This window comes from Hordeum vulgare, chromosome 3H (genome assembly GCF_904849725.1).
Source record: "Hordeum vulgare subsp. vulgare chromosome 3H, MorexV3_pseudomolecules_assembly, whole genome shotgun sequence".
NCBI classification, from domain to species: domain Eukaryota; kingdom Viridiplantae; phylum Streptophyta; class Magnoliopsida; order Poales; family Poaceae; genus Hordeum; species Hordeum vulgare.
Genome location: NC_058520.1, coordinates 583,385,629 through 583,393,080, shown reverse-complemented (window position 1 = coordinate 583,393,080; position 7,452 = coordinate 583,385,629). Strand labels below are relative to the sequence as shown.

Sequence of the window (7,452 nt, the reverse complement as noted above, 5' to 3'; positions counted from 1 at the left end):
CAAAACTAAGTTCAAGCCCCATGTTGTTGCAGGCAAAACAACCCGGCCCTTGGGGGCTACACTAGGTGAATTTTTATAACTATAAGATAATTACAAGTCCCAGTCTGCTTTAGGCAAGACAACCCGACACATGGGGGCTACACTGTCAAGATATGTTTCTACACGAAGCACGAAGTCATCATTAACTGATAAACTCGGAGCTTGGAGCTACAGGTAATATGGAGATAAAAAGAGAGGAAGAACATCTTCAAACAATCATATTTGAGTGATCCAAATCTCATTTCTTGCTGGAGCCGAAGCATCGAAAGCCGGTCAACATCACACGAATCATTTTATTCCCGATAATTTTATCAAAGTCGACTAGAGTCCAGTTCTTTGCACCGCCAATGATCGCGACCCGGCATCAACAATGATCATGGCCCGACAGAGTTTATATAAGCAACCCGACTTCACAAAGTTGGAAGTGGTTTAACAACGAACGAAGTTCGATTCCCAATATTTTCATCAAAACCGAAGTTTTGGAAGCCGACTCAACTTCATATGGTTTTCTTATAATATTTTGATCAAGCCAAAGCAATGTAGGCTGACTCATAGATATATGGTTTTTTTATTCCCAATATTTTATTGCAAAGGACACTCACCAGCAAGATAGTTGTGAAGACGACTTGTTGGTATGAAGAAGAAATTCGGATTTTCGGGGAGCCACTTCATTCAAATAAGCCGATCAGTGGAGCAAGCCGGTCTCTTAACATATTTATTCTTCTTATTGAAGGATATTACAATGAATACATTCAAGCTAACCTGGGGGCTAATGTCGGGGATATGCCCCACGGTTTAATCCGGCCAGGAGGAATAACCAGGTCCATCACTTGGCGGCTCGTGGTTCACCTTGCTCGCCGGGTCCACGTGGACGACAATGCCCAAGGTCTAGTGTGCACCCCGACGTAAGGCGTCTCACAGAGAAGCCACAAGAAGAAGAAAGACCCAGATTAGGATTCAAGAGAGACCAGTCCTAGTCCTATTAGGACTCTGTGTAAGCCTACCCCTTCATCTTATATAAGGAGGGGCAAGGCACCCTAAGAGGGGACAGGTCATTAGAGATAGACAGATTAGAAACTCTTGATACTAGAGGTAGCAAAATAGCACACTTGTAATTGAGATAATCATCATCATCATCAATAACACCAAAAGAAGGACGTAGGCGTTTTTCTCCATTGGAGGGGCTGAACCTGGGTAAACTCGCGTCTCTCAATTCCGACCAACCCCGTTCAAGCTACCACCTAGTTACGATGGCCACACATCTAAGTTCTCTCACGAGGACATCTACCATGAGAAAACCAAAACACATTCATTCCACTTGTCAGTGTTCATCCTTTTCCTTGTATATCCATGTTCAATTTTATCTTCTCTTTCACTGTGTGTTTGAGAAACTTTCGAAAACCCAACAAATATTTCTCGCTTATTTTTGGTTTTTGTTTCTGGCTTGCCTTTCCAGCTCTTAGTATTAAATAAAAAAACAAAAACATTTCCAATTCTTCTTTCGCTTGTTGGGAGCTTTCATGTGTAACAGTTTTTCTTGTTCTTGTTTTATGGTTTTTTGCTTTATTCAGAAAAATTAAAGATTCCAAAAAATATTTAGTGTGTTTCTTTGAAATTCTTTTCCTCTCTTTGAGTTGTAGTTAGGATAAGTTGTGCTAAAATTGTGGAGTGGTTCTCATATGCAATATCATCTAACACACAGCCAATATTACCTTGCCTTCTCCTTTCAATATGTTGTCTCGCATATTCCAGCTTATTCCACAACACACTAGTACTATATTATTTTCACATTATTCAGACTTTTCATTTCAACTGAACAAGATGTAGTAATTGTAAACGCGACAACAAGATGTAGTAACTGTAACAACGACAACAACAATAAATAGTAACTATGCGTTAATGCTTTATTACTGTTATCTATTAAAAGGAGGCATTAATATCCCTTAGATTTTGTTATAAACCGTGCTACCATGGGAGAGTAGGATAAAATATATTTCCACCTCCTGTTCTTCCTCACAAGGGCTGGTCTGGAGTCCATTTGGGGCACCGGATAGTGGGATTCATCGTTGTCATCATTACCAACCCTTCTCCATCAAGACCATCATGATGCTCACCACCGGTAGTGTGTAACTCCTTTGTACAATTGTTGGATGGTGATGGGATTGGATGCGATTTATCATGTAATCGAGTTATTTAGATAGTGCTTGATCCCTAGTATCCATTATGTTCTCAGTGATGTTGTTATGACTTTGCCATGTTTAATGCTTGTCATTAGGGCCCGAGTGTCATGATTTCAGATCTGAACCTATTATGGTTTTATGAATAATAGAGTGTTTCAGATCCTATCTTACAAGTTATATGCACATATTATGTGTCATGATCCGCATACCCAAAGGTGACAATAATTGGGATTATTTCCGGTGTAGTTTCAGGATTTCATGTGTTCACTATGTGTTAATGATTTGTTCCCTTTTTGTATTAAAAGGAGGCCTTAAGAGGCCTTAGTTTCCTTATGGACCCCGCTGCCATGGGAGGGTAGGACAAAAGATGTCGTGCAAGTTCTGAAAATTAGTACGTATGACTTTATACGGAATGTCATGCAACACAATTATCCATCACCAGTCAAGTGCCTACGCTTTTCACGTATTCATATTTGCTAAGTTACTATTACTGTTGATGTTGTTACAATTACTACAAGCTATTACTATTTCTACTAAAAGTTTGCTATGCTACTAAAACTTTGCAGCAGAAAGAGTTTCCAGGTGTGGTTGAATTGATAACTCAACTACTAAGAGCAATAAATATTTTTTTGCTCCTCTTCTGTCGAATCAATAAATTAGGATGTAGTACTAATCGTGAAGACTGTTGTAATCCCCTATACTTGTGTCTTATCAAGTGCAACTGCAACCTTGCTATTCTAAGACTACACATTGTCGTGCATTTGTTTGACAAATTGTTCTAGTAGTTTTTAATTCTTTTGTTGGCAAAATAATGGATTCATATGGTCTAATCGACGAGGAGTATTGAAAGAAGGAGCTTTGACGAATTAATTTAGAACGAGTTCTTCAATTCATCAAGTTCTGGCAAAGATGCCAAGATGATTATGATGATCATGAGCATACAAGAGGAAATGGACATTGAGGTGGAGCACATTCTAAACTTTATTTGTTTGATCAAAGGGACAAGTTTTTTGAACCACGATAGGGTTGCTAGAGGATAAATTATTTACAAGGACTACTTTAAGCTTAGACCAACATTCCTTGGTAGATTTCTTCTATGCTTTCGTATGTGCAAACCCTTGTTCTCGGGAATGGTGGAGGTAGTGGGGGCACATGATGCCTACTTCTGGCTCAGCAGGTATTGTTGCAAACAACTCTCTTTATCCCCTAATATGAAATTTATGGCTGCACTGAGGATGCATGCATTAAGTTCCATCGTTGATGCCATTGGTGATATTGTCCGGATGGGGGAGAGCGCCTTCCCAAAGAACATTATGAGATTTTTTTTTCACAACGCGATGTAGGTGTTTGGACCAATATATCTGATAGAACCGATATGGAAATGATGGATATTGGAACGGCAATGGGTTTTCTAGGTATGCTTGGTTTAATTGATTGCATGCCTTGTCAATGTAAGATTTGCCCCAATAGTTTGTGCATGATGTACATGCTCACACCAAAGAATCCACTATCGTACTATCATTAGTGACATCAAGGAACTTGTGGATTTAGCAGGCTTTCTTTGGCAAACTCATTCTCACAACGACATCAATATGCTCCAGCAATCACCACTCTTCAGGGGACTTTGTAAGAAGAAGCACTATCGTGCAATTACTACATGGGCTACTATCTTGCAAATGGTGTATATCGTTAATCGGTGTTTTTGAAGACGATGTTTGTTCCCCATGGAACAAAAAAAAGCAACTTTGCAACAATGCATGAAGTTGCTAGAAAGTATGTAAAGAGGGCATTCGGAGTGCTCCAAACCCGTTGGTATGATTGTTGAGGACGAGGGTGCAGCATGAACCCATGGTTTTGACAAGCCTAGAGAATAGTCCAGATCCTGGAGAAGATGTAGACTGTACTGTGATATTTCTGGAGATGCATCATTGTCTTCGAGACCATCAGGTTCATGCAGAGCTACTCAATGGAAACGAAGGGGTTTAATTTTGGAATTATGTAGTTGAGATGAATTTTATGTTTGAACAATGTATTTTTACGATAAAGATATGTTATATACATGTGTAGGATCGACGTGCATATATTTAATGGTTTTGATATGAGGAGCATGGTTTTTCGGCAGGATGTTTGAGGGGTCGTCCGACACTATACATGTAGTGATCTGGCGCGTGTGCGAGTGTTCACGGGTCGAATTTGCGAAGTTTGGTTGTATATGCTCTAACTTGCATATGCATTGTTTCCCACTTCTACTTTGAAATATTAACTTAATGCTTTCTCCTTGCCCATTGCCGAGTACTGTTTCCTGTGTATAATGTATTGATGTATATAAATAACTCCTAGTTAATTCGGTTATGTGGAATCCATCATACAAGGATTGTTTTTTATAAGCTAAACTATATGTTGTACATAGTTTGGTAATCAAAAAATATTTTTTTATCTTTTTTATTGTGTTCTTTGCAAAAACGAAAATAACATGACTCCTTGAGTAAGACATTCGCAAACTCCCCGAAAGAGATTAACAAATTCCCTCAAATTGCAAACATCATAATATTCATGTCTTCATGATGACTTTTTTCATAGGTAACGTGTAAGCTGACCACATCAATTACTCCAACCTAAATTTCTAGATGTGCATTATCTTAGTTTTTTCATATAGACTACCAAAAAGGCATGTGTGGTTTGCTTATTTTTTGATATTTCTAGATGGTAGGTTTCTATTACTAGCGTCTCACATGTACTCTAATGGATTTTCTTTCAATATCGATATTTCCTTCTAACAATATGCTTGTTTTTGACAGCGACGGAGATATAAGAGAATCACAGGAGGGGCCAAAGAGAAAATATACATATTTGGTGGGTTGTGTGGGACTTCTAAAACAAGTTTGCTTAACTAAATATGCTAGGGCTATAGGAGGGCAGTGCCCCCCTCAAAACTACATGTAGCCCTACCATTTTCATCCTAGGTTTCCTTTGGCGTTGAGTTTCTTGGATAGGTCGCTCTCCACACCCTATATTCCGGGGCGTTGTGTGAAGGTAACTAAACTCGACCGGAATGGCCGTAAGTTTGATGCCGGGGATGATGAACCCGCTCCTGGGCAAGATGACCAAACAACTCAAAGAGGAGTACAAGGAGCTCATGGGGTGAGGAAGCAGGCCTCCATCCTGAAAGATGTGCTCGAAATCATGAAATCTCTACTTGGCAGGATGAAGCTAATTTATAAGCTTGAGACCTAGGGAAAAAAGTTGGAGGGACCATATCAGGGAGATGTCTTGCTATGGAGAATTGCTTCGATGAGTTGATGCGTGACATTGGTGCCCATGCAAAGGAATGATTTGTAAACAAGATGGCTCAGCATCTCAAGAGGTTAGGGATTCTACATAATATTGCCAACCGAATCGAGGATCTCAAAGTTCCCCTGGTGGTGGAAAATGCATGGCATGAGAGATACAAGATTTATGAGTACATCAATACAATTTTTGGCATTTTTTGGGATTCCCAGTTCTCGATGATCTACAAGGAGAAGCGAGCCGAGATTGTGTTGATGGCCCAAGAGAAGAGCTCGTCAGTTTGTTGACAGATTCTGAGAAGAAACTGATAGTGGTTTCCATCACGGGTAGAGGTTTGGGTAAAACTACGCTTTCCAAACAAGTGCATGATGATACTACGATCAATTTAACTGTAAGGGATTTGTGTCACCATCCCATAGACCTGATGTGAAAAGCATTCTCACTTGCTTACAATTAAATATTGGGATGGATGATTCTTCCCATGCTCAAGTTGCAAGGCATCATTTGCGAGGTTAGAAAAAACCTCAAGGGTATAAAACTGTTTTTAATCATGAAATATGCTCGGGGCTTGAGGGAGGGGGGCAGTGCCCCCCTTAGAACTACATCTAGCTCTTCTGCTAGTTGTTGACCTTTAAGCAAGGTTAGCTTTGGCGTCGAGTTTCTTGGTCTGCTGTGATGACCGGGTTGTTGAACCCCCTCCTGGGAAAGCTCACAAAGCAACTGATCAAGGAGTACAAGAGCCACACGGGGTGAGGAAGAAGTCCTCCTTACTCAAACAAGAGCAAGGCACAATGAAAACTCTCCTTGGTAGGATGGAGCTAATATATAAGGTTGTTCCCTCATAAAAAACTAGATGGACCATGTGAGGGAGATGTCGGTATGGAGAACTGCAATAATAACTTGATGAGTGACATTGAAGAAGGTGCCCCTGCGAAGGCAAGCTTTGTAAAGAATGTGGATCAATGTCTCCGGAGTTTGCGGATACATCAAGTTCTTGGAGGCCCAAACTTGGAGGCCCAAACTTGGAGGCCCAAACTTGGAGGCCTAAACTTGGAGGCCCAACCGGGTCAAGGAGCTCAAAGTTCTCCTGGTGGACGCAAATGCTCGACCTGAGAGATACAAGATTAAGTGCATCGATTTGAGTCTTAGCACTATGTTTGGATTCCCACGAGTCGATGATCTACAAGGAGGTAGTGGGCCTTGTTTGTTTTGATGGACCAAGAGAAGAGCTTGCCTGTTTTTTGGATAGAATCTCCGAAGAAACACAAAGTGGTTTCTATCATGGTTGGAGTCTTGTGTAATGATACGCTTGCCAAACAAATGTATGATGTGACTGCGAGCAATTTAACTGTAAGTCATTTGTCTAAGGCCACGTTCGGACTCCCTCTGCTCTGCGACTCCACGCCGGAGCGGAGTGGCATCCAGTTACTGTTTGTGGAGCTGCTCAAAGTGCGCTCCACGCGCTCCGCTCCACGTAGGGTTGTCGAACAGGGAGTAAGTCCCCCAATGACCAGATGTGAAAATTCTTCTCACTTTCTTGCAATTAAATCTTGGGATGGATGATTCTTCCCATGGTCATGAGATTCAAGATATTGTTTACCGGCTTAGAGAACACACCAATCACTTCAAAATGTAATGCTTCCCTACATACACTACGCAGGGGGGAACGCACCCCTCAAAATGACATGTATATATGCTGCTGGCTGTTGACCTTTCATACTTGGTTTCCTTCGGCTTCGAGTTTCTTGGCTTGGTTGCATTACCCTCCATCTTCTCCCTTTGGCTTTCAAGCGACACGTGAAGGGAAATAATCCTGATTAGTATGTGAGTGACTATAATGAGTGATGTCTACTAGGCAAGTTTTTTCGTGTAGACTCTTTTGGGCCTCCAAGTGCAGAGTTTTTCTAGGACAGTAGAAAATTTCCATCGAGTGGATGACCTAAGG

The 7,452-nt window shown here is 40.9% G+C and overlaps 1 pseudogene; it reads left to right on the top strand.

Moving 5' to 3' along the window:
• The first annotated feature begins 5,271 nt into the window (after positions 1-5,271).
• Positions 5,272-6,985, top strand: LOC123442095 (annotated as a pseudogene).
• Positions 6,986-7,452: the final 467 nt, after the last annotated feature.